Consider the following 22,046-nt stretch of genomic DNA (forward strand, 5'->3'; position numbering starts at 1 on the left):
TCCATTGCCCTAACACCACTGTTATGCGCTAAACCCTGAAACACCAGCACCAGCAGGACCCCCTACACTGCCCAAACACCACTGCTCTGCCCTAAACCCTGAAACACCACCCCAGCTCGACCGTCTACACTGCCCGAACACCAATGCACTGCACTAAACCCTAAAACACCACCCCCAGCAAGACCCCCTTCAATGCTTGAACACCACTGCACTGCCCTAACCCTAAAACACCACTCCTAGCATGACTCCCTACTTAGCCCTAACACCATGGCACTGCCCTGAACCCTGAAACACCAGCCCCAGTACCACCCTGACACTGTCCAAACACCACTGACCTGCCCTAAACCCTGAAACACGACCCCCAGCACCACCCCTACACTGCCCAAACAGCACTGCACTGCCCTAAACCCTGAAACATCACCCCCAGTACGTTCCCCTACACTGCCCGAACACCACTGCACTGCCTTAAACCCTGAATCACCACCCCAGTACGTCACCCTACATTGCTCTAACACCACTGCACTGCCCTAAGCCCGAAAACACCAGCCCCAGCACCACCCCCTGCACTGCCCAAACACCACTGCACTGCCCTAAACCCTGAAACACCAGCCCCAGCACTACCCCTACACTGCCCAAACTCCACTGAACTGCCCTAAACCCTGAAACACGACCTCCAGCACCACCCTCTACACTGCCCTAAACCCTGAAACACCACCCCCAGCACCACCCCCTACACTGCCCGAACACCACTGCACTGCCCTAAACCCTGAAACACCGCCCCCTACACGACACCCTACACTGCCCGAACACCACTGCTCTGCCCTAAACCCTGAATCACCACCCCCAGTACGTCATCCTCCATTGCCCTAACACCACTATTATGCCCTAAACCCTGAAACACCAGCACCAGCAGGACCCCCTACACTGCCCAAACACCACTGCTCTGCCCTAAACCCTGAAACACCACCCCCAGCTCGACCCTCTACTCTGGCAGAACACCACTGCACTGCCCTTATCCCTGAAACACCAGCCCCTTCATGACCCCCTACACTGCCCAAACACCACTGCACTGCCCTAAACGCTGAAACACCAGCCCCAGCACCACCCCTACACTGCCCAAACACCACTGAACTGTCCTAAACCCTGAAACATGACCCCCAGCACCACCCCCTACACTGCCCAAACACCACTGCACTGCCCGAAACCCTAAAACACGACCCCCAGAACGACCCCCTACACTACCCGAACACCACTGCACTGCCCTAAACCCTAAAACACCACCTCCTCCACAACCCCTTACACTGCCTGAACACCAATGCACTACCCTAAACCCTAAAACCACACCCCAGCACGACCCCCTAAACTGCCTGAACACCACTACACTGCCCTAAACTCTGAATAACCAGCCCCTGCACGACCTCCTACACTGCCCGAACACCACTGCACTGCCCTAAACACTGAAAAACCAGCTCCTGCAAGACCTGCTACACTGCCAGAACACCACTGCACTGCCCTAAACGTGAAAGACCAGCCCCCGCATGACCCCCTACACTGCCCGACCAACACCGCACTGCCCTAAACCACCAGACCCAGCATGACCCCCTACACTGCCTGAACTCCACTGCACTGCCCTAAACCCTGAAACACCAGACCCAGCACCACCCCCTGCACTGCCCAAACACCACTGCACTGCCCTAAACCCTGAAACACGACCCCCAGCACCACCCTCTACACTGCCCGAACAGCACTGCACTAAAACCTGAAACACCACCCCCAGCACCACCCACTACACTGCCCGAACACCACTGCACTGCCCTAAACCCTAAAACACCACCACCGCATGAACCCCTACCCTACCCAAACACCACTGCACTACCCTAAACCCTAAAACACCACCCCCACCATGACCCCCTTCACTGCCCAAAGACCATTGTACTACCTTAAACCATAATACACCAGCCCCAGCACGACCCCCTACGCTGCCCGAACACCACTGCACTGCCCTAATCCGTGAAACACCACCCCCAGCAAGACCCCCAAAACTGCCCGAACACCACTGCCCTAAACCCTGAAACACCACCCCCAGCAAGACCCCCTATACTGCCCAAACACCACTGCACTGTCCTAAACCCTGAAACACCACCACCAGCAAGACCCCCTACACTGCCTGAACACCAATGCCCTAAGCCCTGAAACAACACACCCAGCAGGACTCCTTACACTGTCTGAATACCACTGCACTGCCCTAAACCCTGAAACACCACCCCCAGCAAGAGCCCCTATACTGCCCAAACACCACTGCACTGCCCTAAACCCTGAAACACCACCCCCAGCAAGACCCCCTACACTGCCTGAACACCACTGCACTGCCCTAAACTCTGAAACACCACCCCCTGCACAACACCCTACACTGCCCGAACACCCCTGCTCTGCACTAAACCCTGAAACACCACCTCTTTCATGAAACCCTACTCTGCCCAAACACCACTGCTCTGCCCTAAACCCTGAAACACCAGCACCAGCAGGACCCCCTACACTGCCCAAACACCACTGCTCTGCCCTAAACCCTAAAACACCACCCCCAGCTCGACCATCTACACTGCCAGAACACCACTGCACTGCCCTAAACCCTGAAACACCAGCCCCAGCACGACCCTCTACACTGCTCGAACACCACTGCACTGCCCTAAATCCTTACACACCACCCCCAGCATGACCCCCTACACTGCACGAACACCACTGCACTGCCCTAAACCCTAAAACAGCACCCCCAGCATGACCCCCTACACTGCCCGAACACCAATGCCCTAAACCCTAAATCACCACCCCTGCACGACCCCCTACACTACCCGAACACCACCGCAGTGCCCAAATCCCTGAACCACCACCCACTGCACAAACCCCTACACTGCCCGAACAACACCGCACTGCACTAAACCCTAAAACACCAGCCCCAGCACGACCTCCTACACTGCCCGAACACCACTGCACTGCCCTAAACACTGAAAAACCAGCTCCTGCACGACCTGCTACACTGCCAGAACACCACTGCACTGCCCTAAACGTGAAAGACCAGCCCCGCATGACCCCCTACACTGCCCGACCAACACCGCACTGCCCTAAACCCTAAAACACCAGACCCAGCATGACCCCCTACACTGCCCGAACCCCACTGCACTGCCCTAAACCCTAAAACACCACCCCCTGCATAATCCCCTACACTGCCCGTACACCACTGCACTGCCCTAAACCCTAAAACACCACCCCCAGCAAGACCTCCTACACTGCCAGAGCACCACTGCACTGCCCTAAACCCTGAAACACCAGCCCCAGCACCATCCCCTACAGTGCCCGAACCCCACTGCACTACCTAAATCCTGGAAAACCAGCTCCAACACCTCCCCCTACACTGACCAAACACCACTGCACTGCCCTAAACCCTGAAACACCAGACCCAGCACCACCCCCTGCACTGCCCAAACACCACTGCACTGCCCTAAACCCTGAAACACGACCCCCAGCACCACCCTCTACACTGCCCGAACAGCACTGCACTAAAACCTGAAACACCACCCCCAGCACCACCCACTACACTGCCCGAACACCACTGCACTGCCCTAAACCCTGAAAAAACAACACCCCCGGATGACCTCCTACACTGCCCGAACACCACTGCAAAGCCCTAAACACTGAAATACCTGCACCAGCACGACACCTACACTGCCGAACACAACTGCACTGCCCTAAACCATGAAACACCAGTCCCCACATGACCCCCTACACTGCCCGAACACTACTGCACTGCCCTAAACCGTGAAAAACCATCCACCGCACGACCCCCTTCACTGCCCGAACACAACTGGACTGCCCTAAACCCTAAAACACCACCCCCAGCAAGATCCCCTACACTGCCCTAACACCACTGCCCTAAACCCTGAAACACCACACCCTGCAAGACCCCATACAGTGCCCTAACGCCACTGTCCTAAAGCCTGAAACACCACCCCCAGCAAGACCCCCTACACTGCCTGAACGCCACTGCACTGCCCTAAACCCTGAAACACTGCCCCCTGCACAACACCCTACACTGCCCGAACACCACTGCTCTGCCCTAAACCCTGAATCACCACCCCCAGTACGTCACCCTCCATTGCCCTAACACCACTGTTATGCGCTAAACCCTGAAACACCAGCACCAGCAGGACCCCCTACACTGCCCAAACACCACTGCTCTGCCCTAAACCCTGAAACACCACCCCAGCTCGACCGTCTACACTGCCCGAACACCAATGCACTGCACTAAACCCTAAAACACCACCCCCAGCAAGACCCCCTTCAATGCTTGAACACCACTGCACTGCCCTAACCCTAAAACACCACTCCTAGCATGACTCCCTACTTAGCCCTAACACCATGGCACTGCCCTGAACCCTGAAACACCAGCCCCAGCACCACCCTGACACTGTCCAAACACCACTGACCTGCCCTAAACCCTGAAACACGACCCCCAGCACCACCCCTACACTGCCCAAACAGCACTGCACTGCCCTAAACCCTGAAACATCACCCCCAGTACGTTCCCCTACACTGCCCGAACACCACTGCACTGCCTTAAACCCTGAATCACCACCCCAGTACGTCACCCTACATTGCTCTAACACCACTGCACTGCCCTAAGCCTGAAAACACCAGCCCCAGCACCACCCCCTGCACTGCCCAAACACCACTGCACTGCCCTAAACCCTGAAACACCAGCCCCAGCACTACCCCTACACTGCCCAAACTCCACTGAACTGCCCTAAACCCTGAAACACGACCTCCAGCACCACCCTCTACACTGCCCTAAACCCTGAAACACCACCCCCAGCACCACCCCCTACACTGCCCGAACACCACTGCACTGCCCTAAACCCTGAAAAAACAACACCACCGGATGACCTCCTACACTGCCCGAACACCACTACAAAGCCCTAAACACTGAAATACCTGCACCAGCACGACACCTACACTGCCCGAAGACAACTGCACTGCCCTAAACCGTGGAAAACCATCCCCCGCACGACCCCCTACACTGCCCGAACACCACTGGACTGCCCTAAACCCTAAAAACCCACCCCAGCAAGATCCCCTACACTGCCCGAACACCACTGCCCTAAACCCTGAAACAGCACCCCCAGCAAGACCCCCTATACTGCCCAAACACCACTGTACTGCCCTAAACCCTGAATGACCACCCCCAGCAAGACCCCCTACACTGCCTGAACACCACTGCACTGCCCTAAACCCTGAAACACCGCCCCCTACACGACACCCTACACTGCCCGAACACCACTGCTCTGCCCTAAACCCTGAATCACCACCCCCAGTACGTCATCCTCCATTGCCCTAACACCACTATTATGCCCTAAACCCTGAAACACCAGCACCAGCAGGACCCCCTACACTGCCCAAACACCACTGCTCTGCCCTAAACCCTGAAACACCACGCCCAGCTCGACCCTCTACTCTGGCAGAACACCACTGCACTGCCCTTATCCCTGAAACACCAGCCCCTTCATGACCCCCTACACTGCCCAAACACCACTGCACTGCCCTAAACGCTGAAACACCAGCCCCAGCACCACCCCTACACTGCCCAAACACCACTGAACTGTCCTAAACCCTGAAACATGACCCCCAGCACCACCCCCTACACTGCCCAAACACCACTGCACGAAACCCTAAAACACGACCCCCAGAACGACCCCCTACACTACCCGAACACCACTGCACTGCCCTAAACCCTAAAACACCACCTCCTCCACAACCCCTTACACTGCCTGAACACCAATGCACTACCCTAAATCCTAAAACCACACCCCAGCACGACCCCCTAAACTGCCTGAACACCACTACACTGCCCTAAACTCTGAATAACCAGCCCCTGCACGACCTCCTACACTGCCCGAACACCACTGCACTGCCCTAAACACTGAAAAACCAGCTCCTGCAAGACCTGCTACACTGCCAGAACACCACTGCACTGCCCTAAACGTGAAAGACCAGCCCCCGCATGACCCCCTACACTGCCCGACCAACACCGCACTGCCCTAAACCACCAGACCCAGCATGACCCCCTACACTGCCCGAACTCCACTGCACTGCCCTAAACCCTGAAACACCAGACCCAGCACCACCCCCTGCACTGCCCAAACACCACTGCACTGCCCTAAACCCTGAAACACGACCCCCAGCACCACCCTCTACACTGCCCGAACAGCACTGCACTAAAACCTGAAACACCACCCCCAGCACCACCCACTACACTGCCCGAACACCACTGCACTGCCCTAAACCCTGAAAAAACAACACCCCCGGATAACCTCCTACACTGCCCGAACACCACTGCAAAGCCCTAAACACTGAAATACCTGCACCAGCACGACACCTACACTGCCGAACACAACTGCACTGCCCTAAACCATGAAACACCAGTCCCCACATGACCCCCTACACTGCCCGAACACTACTGCACTGCCCTAAACCGTGAAAAACCATCCACCGCACGACCCCCTTCACTGCCCGAACACAACTGGACTGCCCTAAACCCTAAAACACCACCCCCAGCAAGATCCCCTACACTGCCCGAACACCACTGCCCTAAACCCTGAAACACCACACCCTGCAAGACCCCATACAGTGCCCTAACGCCACTTTCCTAAAGCCTGAAACACCACCCCCAGCAAGACCCCCTACACTGCCTGAACGCCACTGCACTGCCCTAAACCCTGAAACACTGCCCCCTGCACAACACCCTACACTGCCCGAACACCACTGCTCTGCCCTAAACCCTGAATCACCACCCCCAGTACGTCACCCTCCATTGCCCTAACACCACTGTTATGCGCTAAACCCTGAAACACCAGCACCAGCAGGACCCCCTACACTGCCCAAACACCACTGCTCTGCCCTAAACCCTGAAACACCACCCCAGCTCGACCGTCTACACTGCCCGAACACCAATGCACTGCACTAAACCCTAAAACACCACCCCCAGCAAGACCCCCTTCAATGCTTGAACACCACTGCACTGCCCTAACCCTAAAACACCACTCCTAGCATGACTCCCTACTTAGCCCTAACACCATGGCACTGCCCTGAACCCTGAAACACCAGCCCCAGCACCACCCTGACACTGTCCAAACACCACTGACCTGCCCTAAACCCTGAAACACGACCCCCAGCACCACCCCTACACTGCCCAAACAGCACTGCACTGCCCTAAACCCTGAAACATCACCCCCAGTACGTTCCCCTACACTGCCCGAACACCACTGCACTGCCTTAAACCCTGAATCACCACCCCCAGTACGTCACCCTACATTGCTCTAACACCACTGCACTGCCCTAAGCCCGAAAACACCAGCCCCAGCACCACCCCCTGCACTGCCCAAACACCACTGCACTGCCCTAAACCCTGAAACACGACCTCCAGCACCACCCTCTACACTGCCCTAAACCCTGAAACACCACCCCCAGCACCACCCCCTACACTGCCCGAACACCACTGCACTGCCCTAAACCCTCAAAAAACAACACCACCGGATGACTTCCTACACTGCCCGAACACCACTACAAAGCCCTAAACACTGAAATACCTGCACCAGCACGACAGCTACACTGCCCGAAGACAACTGCACTGCCCTAAACCGTGGAAAACCATCCCCCGCACGACCCCCTACACTGCCCGAACACCACTGGACTGCCCTAAACCCTAAAAACCCACCCCAGCAAGATCCCCTACACTGCCCGAACACCACTGCCCTAAACCCTGAAACACCACCCCCAGCAAGGCCCCCTATACTGCCCAAACACCACTGTACTGCCCTAAACCCTGAATGACCACCCCCAGCAAGACCCCCTACACTGCCTGAACACCACTGCACTGCCCTAAACCCTGAAACACCGCCCCCTACACGACACCCTACACTGCCCGAACACCACTGCTCTGCCCTAAACCCTGAATCACCACCCCCAGTACGTCATCCTCCATTGCCCTAACACCACTATTATGCCCTAAACCCTGAAACACCAGCACCAGCAGGACCCCCTACACTGCCCAAACACCACTGCTCTGCCCTAAACCCTGAAACACCACCCCCAGCTCGACCCTCTACTCTGGCAGAACACCACTGCACTGCCTTTATCCCTGAAACACCAGCCCCTTCATGACCCCCTACACTGCCCAAACACCACTGCACTGCCCTAAACGCTGAAACACCAGCCCCAGCACCACCCCTACACTGCCCAAACACCACTGAACTGTCCTAAACCCTGAAACATGACCCCCAGCACCACCCCCTACACTGCCCAAACACCACTGCACTGCCCGAAACCCTAAAACACGACCCCCAGAACGACCCCCTACACTACCCGAACACCACTGCACTGCCCTAAACCCTAAAACACCACCTCCTCCACAACCCCTTACACTGCCTGAACACCAATGCACTACCCTAAACCCTAAAACCACACCCCAGCACGACCCCCTAAACTGCCTGAACACCACTACACTGCCCTAAACTCTGAATAACCAGCCCCTGCACGACCTCCTACACTGCCCGAACACCACTGCACTGCCCTAAACGTGAAAGACCAGCCCCCGCATGACCCCCTACACTGCCCGAACTCCACTGCACTGCCCTTATCCCTGAAACACCAACCCCTTCATGACCCCCTACACTGACCAAACACCACTGCACTGCCCTAAACACTGAAACACCAGCCCCAGCACCACCCCTACACTGCCCGAACACCACTGCACTGCCCTAAACACTGAAAAACCAGCCCCTGCACGACCTGCTACACTGCCGGAACCCCACTGCACTGCCCTAAACGTGAAAGACCAGCCCCCACATGACCCCCTCCACTGCCCGACCACCACTGCACTGCCCTAAACCATGAAACTCCACCCCCCAGACAACCCCCTACACTGCCCGACCACCACTGCGCTGCACTAAACCATGAAACTCCACCCCCCACACGACCCCCTACACTGCCAGAATACCACTGCACTGTCCTAAAACCTGAAACACCACCCCCAGCAAGACATCCTACACTGCCCGAACACCACTGCTCTGCCCTAAACCCTGAAACACCAGCCCCAGCACAACCCCCTACACTGCACGAACACCACTGCACTGCCCTAAACCCAGAAACACCAGCCCCAGCACCACCCCCTGCACTGCCCAAACGCCACTGCACTGCCCTAAACCCTGAAACACCAGCCCCAGCACAACCCCTACACTTCCCAAACACCACTGAAATGCCCTTAACCCTGCAACATGACACCCAGCACCACCCCCTACACTACCTGTACAGCACTGCACTGCCCTAAACCCTGAAGCACCACCCCCAGCACCACCCCCTGCACTGCCTGAACACAACTGCACTGCCATAAACCCTGAAACACCACCCCCTGCATGACCCCCTACACTGCCAGAACACCACTGCACAGCGCTAAACCCTGAAACACCACCCCCAGCACGACCCCCTACACTGCCCGAACACCACTGCACTGTCCTATACCCTAAAACACCACCCCCAGCACGACCCCCTACACTGCCCGAACACCACTACACTACCCTAAACCACCACCCCTAGCATGACTCCCTACACTGCCCGAACACCAATGCACTGCCCTAAACCCTAAAACACCACCACTGCATGAACCCCTACCCTATCCAAACACCACTGCACTACCCTAAACCCTAAAACACCACCCCCACCACGACCCCCTACACTGCCCAAAGACCATTGTACTACCTTAAACCATAATACACCAGCCCCAGCATGACCCCCTACGCTGCCCAAACACCACTGCACTGCCCTAAACTGTGAAACACCACCCCCAGCAAGACCCCCAAAACTGCCCGAACACCACTGCCCTAAACCCTGAAACACCACCCCCAGCAAGACCCACTATACTGCCCAAACACCACTGCACTGCCCTAAACCCTGAAACACCACCAAGACCCCCTACACTGCCCGAACACCAATGCCCTAAACCCTGAAACAACACACCCAGCAGGACTCCTTACACTGTCCGAATACCACTGCACGGTCCTAATCCCTTAAACACCACCCCAGCATGACTCCCTACACTGCCCGAACACCACTGCCCTAAACCCTGAAACACCACCCCCAGCAAGACCCCCTATACTGCCCAAACACCACTGCACTGCCCTAAACCCTGAAAAAACAACACCCCCGGATGACCTCCTACACTGCCTGAACACCACTGCATTGCCCCAAACACTGAAACACCTGCCCCCACATGACCCCCTACACTGCCCGAACACCACTGCACTGCCCTAAACCGTGAAACACCAGTCCCCACACGACCCCCTACACTGCCCGAACACCACTGCACTGCCCTAAACCCTAAAACACCCCCCCAGCAAGATCCCCTACACTGCCCGAACACAACTGCACTGCCATAAACCCTGAAACACCACCCCCTGCATGAACCCCTACACTGCCAGAACACCACTGCACAGCGCTAAACCCTGAAACACCACCCCCAGCACGACCCCCTACACTGCCCGAACACCACTGCACTGTCCTATACCCTAAAACACCACCCCCAGCACGACCCCCTACACTGCCCGAACACCACTACACTACCCTAAACCCTAAAACACCACCCCTAGCATGACTCCCTACACTGCCCGAACACCACTGCACTGCCCTAAACCCTAAAACACCACCACCGCATGAACCCCTACCCTACCCAAACACCACTGCACTACCCTAAACCCTAAAACACCACCCCCACCACGACCCCCTTCACTGCCCAAAGACCATTGTACTACCTTAAACCATAATACACCAGCCCCAGCACGACCCCCTACGCTGCCCGAACACCACTGCACTGCCCTAATCCGTGAAACACCACCCCCAGCAAGACCCCCAAAACTGCCCGAACACCACTGCCCTAAACCCTGAAACACCACCCCCAGCAAGACCCCCTATACTGCCCAAACACCACTGCACTGTCCTAAACCCTGAAACACCACCACCAGCAAGACCCCCTACACTGCCTGAACACCAATGCCCTAAGCCCTGAAACAACACACCCAGCAGGACTCCTTACACTGTCCGAATACCACTGCACTGCCCTAAACCCTGAAACACCACCCCCAGCAAGACCCCCTATACTGCCCAAACACCACTGCACTGCCCTAAACCCTGAAACACCACCCCCAGCAAGACCCCCTACACTGCCTGAACACCACTGCACTGCCCTAAACTCTGAAACACCACCCCCTGCACAACACCCTACACTGCCCGAACACCCCTGCTCTGCACTAAACCCTGAAACACCACCTCTTTCATGAAACCCTACTCTGCCCAAACACCACTGCTCTGCCCTAAACCCTGAAACACCAGCACCAGCAGGACCCCCTACACTGCCCAAACACCACTGCTCTGCCCTAAACCCTAAAACACCACCCCCAGCTCGACCATCTACACTGCCAGAACACCACTGCACTGCCCTAAACCCTGAAACACCAGCCCCAGCACGACCCTCTACACTGCTCGAACACCACTGCACTGCCCTAAATCCTTACACACCACCCCCAGCATGACCCCCTACACTGCACGAACACCACTGCACTGCCCTAAACCCTAAAACAGCACCCCCAGCACGACCCCCTACACTGCCCGAACACCAATGCCCTAAACCCTAAATCACCACCCCTGCATGACCCCCTACACTACCCGAACACAACCGCAGTGCCCAAATCCCTGAACCACCACCCACTGCACAAACCCCTACACTGCCCGAACAACACCGCACTGCACTAAACTCTAAAACACCAGCCCCAGCACGACCCCCTACACTGCCCGAACACCACAGCCCTAAACCCTAAAACACCACCCCCTGCATGACCCCCTACACTTCCCGTACATCACCGCACTGCCCTAAACCCTAAAACAGCACCCCCAGCAGGACCTCCTACACTGCCAGTATACCACTGCACTGCCCTAAACCCTGAAACTCTAGCACCACCCCTACAGTGCCCGAACCCCACTGCACTGCCCTAAACTCTGGAACACCAGCCCCAGCACCACACCCTATACTGACCGAACACCACTGCACTGCCCTAAACCCTGAAACACCAGCCCCAGCACCACCCCCTGCACTGCCCAAACACCACTGACCTGCCCTAAACCCTGAAACATGACCCCCAGCACCACCCCTACACTGCACAAACAGCACTGCACTGCCCTAAACCCTGAAACATCACCCCAGTACGTTCCCCTACACTGCCCTAACACCACTGCACTGCCTTAAACCTTGAAACACCCCCCCCAGCACCACCCCCTACACTGCCCGAATACCACTGCACTGCCCTAAACCCTGAAAAAACACCACCGGATGACCTCCTACACTGCCCGAACACCACTACAAAGCCCTAAACACTGAAATACCTGCACCAGCATGACACCTACACTGCCCGAACACAACTGCACTGCCCTAAACCATGAAACACCAGTCCCCACATGACCCCCTACCCTGCCCGAACACTACTGCACTGCCCTAAACCGTGAAAAACCATCCACCGCACGACCCCCTACACTGCCCAAACACAACTGGACTGCCCTAAACCCTAAAACACCACCCCCAGCACGATCCCCTACACTGCCCGAACACCACTGTCCTAAAGCCTGAAACACCACCCCCAGCAAGACCCCCTATACTGGCCAAAATCCACTGCACTGCCCTAAACCCTGAATGACCACCCCCAGCACGACCCCCTACACTGCCTGAACGCCACTGCACTGCCCTAAACCCTGAAACACCGCCCCCTGCACGACACCCTACACTGCCCGAACACCACTGCTCTGCCCTAAACCCTGAATCACCACCCCCAGTACGTCACCCTCCATTGCCCTAACACCACTGTTATGCGCTAAACCCTGAAACACCAGCACCAGCAGGACCCCCTACACTGCCCAAACACCACTGCTCTGCCCTAAACCCTGAAACACCACCCCAGCTCGACCGTCTACACTGCCCGAACACCACTGCACTGCCCTAACCCTAAAACACCACTCCCAGCATGACTCCCTACTTAGCCCTAACACCACGGCACTGCCCTAAACCCTGAAACACCAGCCCCAGCACCACCCTGACACTGTCCAAACACCACTGACCTGCCCTAAACCCTGAAACATGACCCCCAGCACCACCCCTACACTGCACGAACAGCACTGCACTGCCCTAAACCCTGAAACATCACCCCAGTACGTTCCCCTACACTGCCCGAACACCACTGCACTGCCTTAAACCCTGAAACACCCCCCCCAGCACCACCCCCTACACTGCCCGAATACCACTGCACTGCCCTAAACCCTGAAAAAACACCACCGGATGACCTCCTACACTGCCCGAACACCACTACAAAGCCCTAAACACTGAAATACCTGCACCAGCACGACACCTACACTGCCCGAAGACAACTGCACTGCCCTAAACCGTGGAAAACCATCCCCCGCACGACCCCCTACACTGCCCGAACACCACTGGACTGCCCTAAACCCTAAAAACCCACCCCAGCAAGATCCCCTACACTGCCCGAACACCACTGCCCTAAACCCTGAAACACCGCCCCCAGCAAGACCCCCTATACTGCCCAAACACCACTGTACTGCCCTAAACCCTGAATGACCACCCCCAGCAAGACCCCCTACACTGCCTGAACACCACTGCACTGCCCTAAACCCTGAAACACCGCCCCCTACACGACACCTGTAGGAGAGTAGGGTCTGCTATCCTATGGTCACCCCAAATTTTTGCTTTTTGCTTCACTGGTTTTTGACATATTGAGGCTGTGGGCCTGCCAATCAGACCCCCAGCCTGCTGTTCTCTCTACTAAATTAAAACTATGCACCCTAGGTGCATAACCAATTGGAAGTGGATCACCCTGTCAGCCCCTGTACCAGTGTACACTAGGTACCCAGGGCATTGGTGTACCCAAGGCCTGCCAGGGGCTGCAGCATGTATTATGCCACCCCAGGCTTGGCCTAACAATCTGACACAACTGGCTGATCACTCAGCTGAGGTAAGTTGGTGTAATCACCTCTTACTTAGGTGTAGTATACCTATACCTAACCTTAAATGGGACACCTGGTAACCTATAAGTCACTCCTATGGCAGGCCTTAACAATCCTGAAGGCAGAGTGCTTGGTTCCATGTGAGATGGTGCTCTGGCATGAGCTGAGCCTGTCTGCAGTGGTCGGAACAACTTCCTTCTACTGTTTCCAGATATCGTCATACCATATACTCTTAAGTGCATTATGAACCTCGCGGTTAAATGCTATCTTTGGTTTGGCTTTATCAAAACATGTCGAGTAAGGTGTCATACGAATTGGAATACTAACCCCTCGCCAATTCTGGCGACGGGGTTAGCATTCCACCCTTCTAGAGGGACACGACATGTACAGTGCCTGAAACCCGGGTAAAATCAGACATAGCCTCAGCTCCACAAAATGGATGCTGCCACCACAGACACAAGTCTGCCCTCCTGCTGCTGGGAGTCCTTCCAGCTTGGGAGGTGTGGACAAAGGGTTTCCTGCCAGGGGAGGTGCATGCACCACCCCAGACAGGATTTTGTGTATTGGTCAGGTAGGGCTTGAAAGAAACCAGACATGCCTGTGGCTCACAAGGAGCCTCGGTGCATATGCCAGTTCAAACCGGTCCTGGGGCACACCAGTCCCGGGCCTGGGGCGAGCTGGACAAAGGATTGGGGGTGTAACCACCCCCCTTCCTGGTCCCACCCATAGGGAGGGACCTAGCAGGTAGTCCGGCCCCTAGAATCCGAATAAAGGTAGGAGCTGTGTCCTAAGACTTCAGACATCCTGGAATCAACTTGAAACTAAGAAGAAGACGGGAACTTCGACGCTCTGCCGCACAGAGGACTGAAGCCAATCTCCCCTGTGGTCAGGGAGTGACCACCTTGCTAACGCAAGCACCATCCAGCGAATCAACGTCTGCTTTGCCGCCGCCTCCCGCCGGAGCCCGAGCCCAGAGACTGACAAGACCTGGACCTCCAGACCTCTCACCGCCCGATCCACAGTCCCTGCAAAGAGGAGACCCGTGGAGGCACCGAGACACGTGGAGCCAGCCATCTTGGAACGACTACGACAAGCTGACCAGTGCAACAACCGAGGCTCCCTCCAAGTTGTGCTTTGGGTCCTGAGAAGCCCAACCCTCGAGCAGCATCTGCACCAAAGGTGAGCCCTCCAGCATCTCCACGATCTGCGTGGGGCCCTTCTGCATTTTGCCACTCGACGCGCCTAACCGGTTGCTGGCCCGCTGGCTAGTGGCCATCTTGGCGACGAAATCTACGACAAACACCGCTGGTCTGGTTGCTCCAGACTGGCCCTTGCTCCCCTCCAAAGGAGCAATCCCTCTGACCTTGCTGGTCAGAACCAACAGCTGATTTCCGAATCCTCCTGCAATTGCTTTTGCCAAGGCTTGTTTGCTTCGATCAAGTCGCCGACACCGCCGACAGCGAGAGCCTGCGTGGGACAGCTCGTGAGCCGACTCCTGGACGTCGTCGACCTTCAGGGACCACGTGGCTGCGGAGACAAGCTACCCCTCATCACCTGTTTGCACCCGACATCGCCTGGTACCCACCTGGTGCCACGCTGGTCACTGGCTAGTGACTGTGAACACTGTCCCCTCTGCTTACAGGTCTTCAACATCTCCGATCCACTCTTGGATCCACTGCATCTCTTCCCGACCGACCGCCTGCAGCACTTTTGTCTACAGGCCCCACGGAACAGATAGAAGAAACCCGACGCACTTCGAGGCCTATGCACCCGCTTCCTGTGGGTGAGGTAAAGCTGGCACACCTGTGCCCAAGTGTAGTATTACATCTCTAGTGCCTGTGTTCCAAATCTTGAGTTCCTAGTCCATCCGGAAGATCCTCTTTGCAGTAACTTTGTACTTTTTACGCACCCATTGAAACCTATGGGAGCACGCGTGTGACTATTTGCTCTGCACACGCCACCCGTGGACCTCCTGGTCACTAACTGACGTTAGCTCCTCGTAGGCCCAGCGATTCTAGAGGCCCTAGGCCTTTTCCCTTTTCTGTTCGTGGTACTTATACCACTATTTTAGTATATGGTTCGAGTGGCCACCAGGGCCTATCCATATAAAGTGCAACTTCTGTGTATTCTGTGATAATCTTGTTTGACGATTTGTGCTCCTGTGCTCATAAAGAGACTAGGGGTAACTTTGATAAATAAATACATATATATTTTGAATATATATCTGTGTGGTGTCCTTTCATTGGTATAAAAGGGGGTTGCATTTGGTAAAACAGCTGGCTTAACACGCTTCACGAGTTTAGCCTCAAAGACTGCTTAGCCTACGCTACCACTAGGGCAGCTAGTCCAAAAAGGTTGACTTACAACCACACCATAAGGGTTGCTTGGCATGGTACAAGGTGGTCACTAGAACTAGTGAACAGCATATACCAGGCCAACTTCTCACATTGGTGAGCAGCGGTTGGATTTGAGCTTGCTGTGTTTTACCATTGTAATCTCTTGGTTACCAATTGAAAGATCACATAGGTACCTGTAGGTACATATAAAACAAGATTAGATATACTTAAGTTCTACTGAACTTAGTTGTTGTAGAGCAAAGGGAGTAGCACACCCTGACTACAACTACTAGATAGGTTTAGTAGGTAAACCCAAGTGTAGGTAGATTGCAACACATCCACCCACACTTAAGAGCAATGGCTGGGGCAGAGGGGTCCACTGTACCCATCTCTGTTGAGAGTGACCCCCCGAGGGCACCATCCATCTATGCTACCCTTAATCAGAATGAGCTCAGGCATTTGGCAACTCTTAGAGGCCTTAAACAGCCCAAGAACCCAAACTCTGCTGAGCTCAGAGAGCTCTTACAGAATGATGAGAATCAGAGAGCACTCAAGAAAGCTTCCCAGTTAGCCCCCTTAGGGACAGGAACAGGAGGCCCCCCTTCTGAAGATACTACAGAGGTACCCAGTTCCAATAGTCACCCCTTAGATGGGATGCCTACCACAGAGGATGAGAGTGAAAAGGATACTGACAGTAGTGAGGATGAAGGGAGAACTAGCCCAGTGCCAAGTATTATACTTGGCCCAGCTAAACCAAGGCTATTGGGGACTGACAGTGGGTTCAACCCACTGGATCTCCCCAGTGGACTTAACACAGGGCTTGGAAGGCAAAGGAATCGCTCAGGTGACTCCCATGCTTCCCATGGCTCTAGAGGCTCTCAAGGTCACTCCAGGAGAAGGATGACCACCCCTCAGAGGAGGGAACATGAGGCCAAGATGCAAGAGGCTCAGCTGAGGATCAGGAAGCAGGAGCTAGAAGTAGCCCTGATGGAAGAGAAACTTAGCAAGGCTAGACAGCATAAAGAGAGTGGGTCTATACCCACTGGTGGCAGCATTGTCCCTAAGGACAAAGATAGGGTCTTTGACAATAGGAACCTGTCTAAGGTTGTGCCCCCCTACAAAAGTGGGGATGACATCCACAAGTGGATAACTGCTCTTGAGAGAGCCTGCAAAGTACAGCAGGTTCCTGAAGATCAGTGGGCAGCAATCCTCTGGCTCTCCTTTGAAGGAAGAGGCAGAGACAGACTCCTCACTGTTAGAGAAGAGGATGTCAGAAACTACAGAGTCCTGAAGAGTGTTCTAGTTGATGGGTTAGGCTTAACCACTGAGCAGTACAGGTTAATGTTCAGAGACACCCAAAAGACACAGACTCAGGACTGGTCTGAATACATTGAATGTGCCACTAAGGCTTTGGAGGGTTGGTTGCTGGGAAGTAAGGTATCTGATTTTACAGGATTGTATAATTTGATGATGAGAGAACAGATTTTAAATAACTGTCAAAACCAGCAACTGCATCAACACTTGGTTGACTCTGATCTGACCTCTCCCCAAGAATTGGGAAAGAAGGCAGACAAATGGGTCAGAACCAGGGTTAAGCAAAAGAACCAGAACCAGGGCCAAGGGGGTGATCAGAAGAAAACAGACCAAAAGGGTGGAGATCAGAAACCGAAAGACCAGAAGTCTTCAACAGGGCCCCAAACTACTGCTAAGGAGGGTGGGTCCCAACAGTCCAAGAAGAAGAAAGAAGGTCAGAAGAAACCCTGGTGCAATCATTGTAAAAATACAACTCACTGGACTAGTGATTGCAAAAAGGGTGGAGCCCCCAACACTGTTGCCCCTAAGGCACCTGCTCCCAGTACTACTGTTAGCAGTGTTGGTCCCCAGACAAAGGGTGTAGTGGGAATCACTATGGGAACTGAAGGAGATTCTGACTTAGACAGAACCCTGACACAGGCAGTCTTGATCTGTGATGGGGACATTGATTTGTCCCTGACTGTGAGCCCCAGTAACCTGGGCAAGTACAGACAGACTCCTTTAATTAATGACAAAGTGGCTCAAGCCTACAGGGACACATGTGCCAGTGTCACTATGGTGACACCAGGCTTTGTGGATCCTGGACAGTACATACCAGGTGAGAACTACCTGGTGACCAATGCCAGCAATGCCACTACTTCACATAGTGTGGCAGTTGTTAACTTCTCATGGGGAGGGGTAACTGGCCTCAAAAGGGTTGTGGTTAGTGCAGACCTCCCAGTAGAATGTTTGTTGGGCAATGACCTAGAGAGTTCTCTATGGTCAGAAGTGGAGTACAGGACTCATGCAGAGATGTTAGGTATATCATCACATGTCCTTGCTGTGACCAGGTCACAGGCCAAAAAGTGCCTCACTGAACCTCAGGTCTTGGATCCTGGAACAATGGGCCAAGCACCTACCAAGAAGAAGAACAGGAGGGTCAAGGCTGTGCCTTCCCCCCTGCCTCAGAGTGATGATCAGCCTTCCCAGGAAGCTGATCTAGAGGACCCTGAAGGAACTGTCCCTGAAGAGCTTGAACCTGATCAGGTTGAGTTTCTGGGGACAGGGGGACCTTCAAGGGCTGACTTGAGGCAGGCTCAGTTATCCTGTCCCTCTCTTGAACCCCTCAGACAGCTGGCTGCTGCTGAGGCTGCTGGGAATGCTCAAGGTACCCATAAAGTGTATTGGGATGAAGGGCTCCTTTATTCAGAGGCTAGAGACCCCAAGCCTGGTGCAACCAGGAGGTTGGTTATACCTCTGCAATTTAGGGGCTTCCTCCTTACCTTGGCCCATGATATTCCTTTAGCAGGACACCTAGGCCAGAACAAGACCTGGGACAGACTTGTCCCTCACTTTCACTGGCCTCATATGAATGAAGATACAAAGGAGTTTTGTCGCTCCTGTGTTACCTGCCAAGCCAGTGGCAAATCAGGTGGCACAACAAAGGCCCCCCTGATACCACTACCTGTGGTGGGGGTTCCCTTTGAAAGAGTGGGAATAGACATAGTGGGTCCCATGGATCCTCCCACTGCATCTGGGCACAGATTTATACTGGTGGTAGTGGATCATGCCACCAGGTATCCAGAGGCAATTCCCCTTAGGACCACTACAGCACCTGTTGTGGCCAGGGCCCTGCTGGGAGTATTCTCCAGAGTGGGGTTTCCTAAGGAGGTAGTATCTGACAGAGGTACCAACTTTATGTCAGGATACTTGACAGCTATGTGGAAGGAATGTGGTGTCAACTACAAGTTCACCACCCCTTATCACCCACAATGCAATGGGCTTGTTGAGAGATTCAACAAGACCCTAAAGGGTATGATCAAAGGATTACCTGAAAAGCTCAGGCGAAGATGGGATATCCTTCTACCCTGCCTTCTGTTTGCTTACAGAGAGGTCCCACAAAAAGGAGTTGGCTACAGCCCCTTTGAATTGTTGTTTGGGCACCCTGTGAGAGGCCCACTGTGTTTGGTGAAGGAAGGCTGGGAGTTACCTCTCAAAAAGCCTAAGCTAGACATAGTGGACTATGTACTTGGTCTCCGCTCCAGGATGGCTGAGTATATGGAGAAGGCATCTAAAAACCTTGAGGCAAGCCAGGCCTTACAGAAAGCTTGGCATGACCAAAAGGCTGTCTTGGTTGAGTATCAGCCAGGACAGAAGGTATGGGTGTTGGAGCCAGTGGCCCCAGCAGCACTCCAAGACAAATGGTCTGGACCCCATACAATCCTGGAAAAGAAGGGAGAGGTCACCTACTTGGTGGACCTAGGAACTCCCAGGAGTCCCCACAGGGTACTCCATGTTAACAGGCTTAAAGCATATGTTGACAGGGCAGACATGGGCTTGCTCATGGCTACAGATGAGGGACAGGAGGAAGAGAGTGACCCTCTCCCAGACCTGTTGTCTCAGAACCCTGAAGATGGCTCAGTTGAAGGAGTGACCCTTGGAGGCAACCTCACTGCCCATCAGCAGACTGAATGTAGACAGGTTCTACAATCATTTTCACATATGTTTTCCTTGATACCTAGTCAAACTGACTGGTGTACCCATGTTGTGGACACTGGTGACAGTCTGCCTGTAAAGAACAAACTTTACAGACAACCTGACCACGTCAGGGACTGTATAAAGGCTGAGGTACATAAAATGCTGGAATTAGGTGTCATTGAACCCTCAGAGAGCCCCTGGGCTAGCCCAGTGGTTCTGGTCCCCAAACCTCACACCAAAGATGGCAAGAGAGAGATGAGGTTCTGTGTGGACTACAGAGGACTCAATGCTGTCACCAGGACAGATGCACACCCTATTCCAAGGGCAGATGAGCTCATAGACAAACTAGCTTCTGCAAAGTTTTTGAGCACATTTGACTTGACAGCTGGCTATTGGCAAATCAGGTTAGCTGAGGAGTCTAAGGCCAAAACAGCATTCTCAACCCCAGGTGGGCATTATCAGTTTGTGGTGATGCCCTTTGGTCTGAAGAATGCACCTGCCACCTTCCAAAGGCTGGTGAACCAAGTCCTTACTGGGTTGGATGACTTTTGCGCAGCATATCTTGATGACATTGCTGTCTTTAGTTCCACCTGGGAGGATCACCTGATCCACCTGAAGAAGGCTCTTGAGGCTCTGCAAAGGGCAGGCCTCACTATCAAGGCTACTAAGTGCCAGATAGGGCAGAGTAAGGTTGTGTATTTGGGCCACCTTGTAGGTGGGGGCCAAGTTCAACCACTGGAGAGTAAGATACAGTCCATCAAGGATTGGTCCCCTCCAACCACCCAGACTCAAGTTCGAGCTTTCTTGGGCTTGACTGGGTATTACAGGAAGTTTGTTAAGAACTATGGGTCCATTGTGACTCCTCTTAATGATCTGACATCCAAGAAGATGCCCAAAAAGGTTCAGTGGACAGTAAGCTGTCAAAAGGCATTTGATGACCTGAAGGAGGCCATGTGCTCTGCACCTATCCTGAAAAGTCCTGACTACTCCAAAGAGTTTATTGTCCAAACAGATGCTTCTGAGTTGGGTGTGGGAGCTGTGCTGTCACAACTTAATGTAGATGGTCAAGACCAACCCATTGCTTTTATTAGCAGAAGGTTGACCCCCAGAGAGAAGAATTGGTCAGCTATTGAGAGGGAGGCCTTTGCTGTGGTGTGGGCCCTGAAGAAGCTGAGGCCATACTTGTTTGGCACTCACTTCAAGATTCAGACCGACCATAAGCCCCTCTTGTGGCTAAATCAGATGAAGGGTGAAAACCCCAAACTGCTTAGGTGGTCCATTTCCCTACAGGGGATGGACTTTACAGTGGAGCACCGGCCAGGTACTGACCATGGGAATGCAGATGGTCTCTCCAGGTACTTCCACTTAGGACATGAAGACGAGACTGGTCAAGGCTAGTTTAATGTCCCAGCGTTTGGGGGGGGGTTGTGTAGGAGAGTAGGGTCTGCTATCCTATGGTCACCCCAAATTTTTGCTTTTTGCTTCACTGGTTTTTGACATATTGAGGCTGTGGGCCTGCCAATCAGACCCCCAGCCTGCTGTTCTCTCTACTAAATTAAAACTATGCACCCTAGGTGCATAACCAATTGGAAGTGGATCACCCTGTCAGCCCCTGTA

The sequence above is a fragment of the Triturus cristatus genome, chromosome 1_1 (genome assembly GCF_964204655.1).
Source record: "Triturus cristatus chromosome 1_1, aTriCri1.1, whole genome shotgun sequence".
Lineage (NCBI taxonomy): Eukaryota > Metazoa > Chordata > Amphibia > Caudata > Salamandridae > Triturus > Triturus cristatus.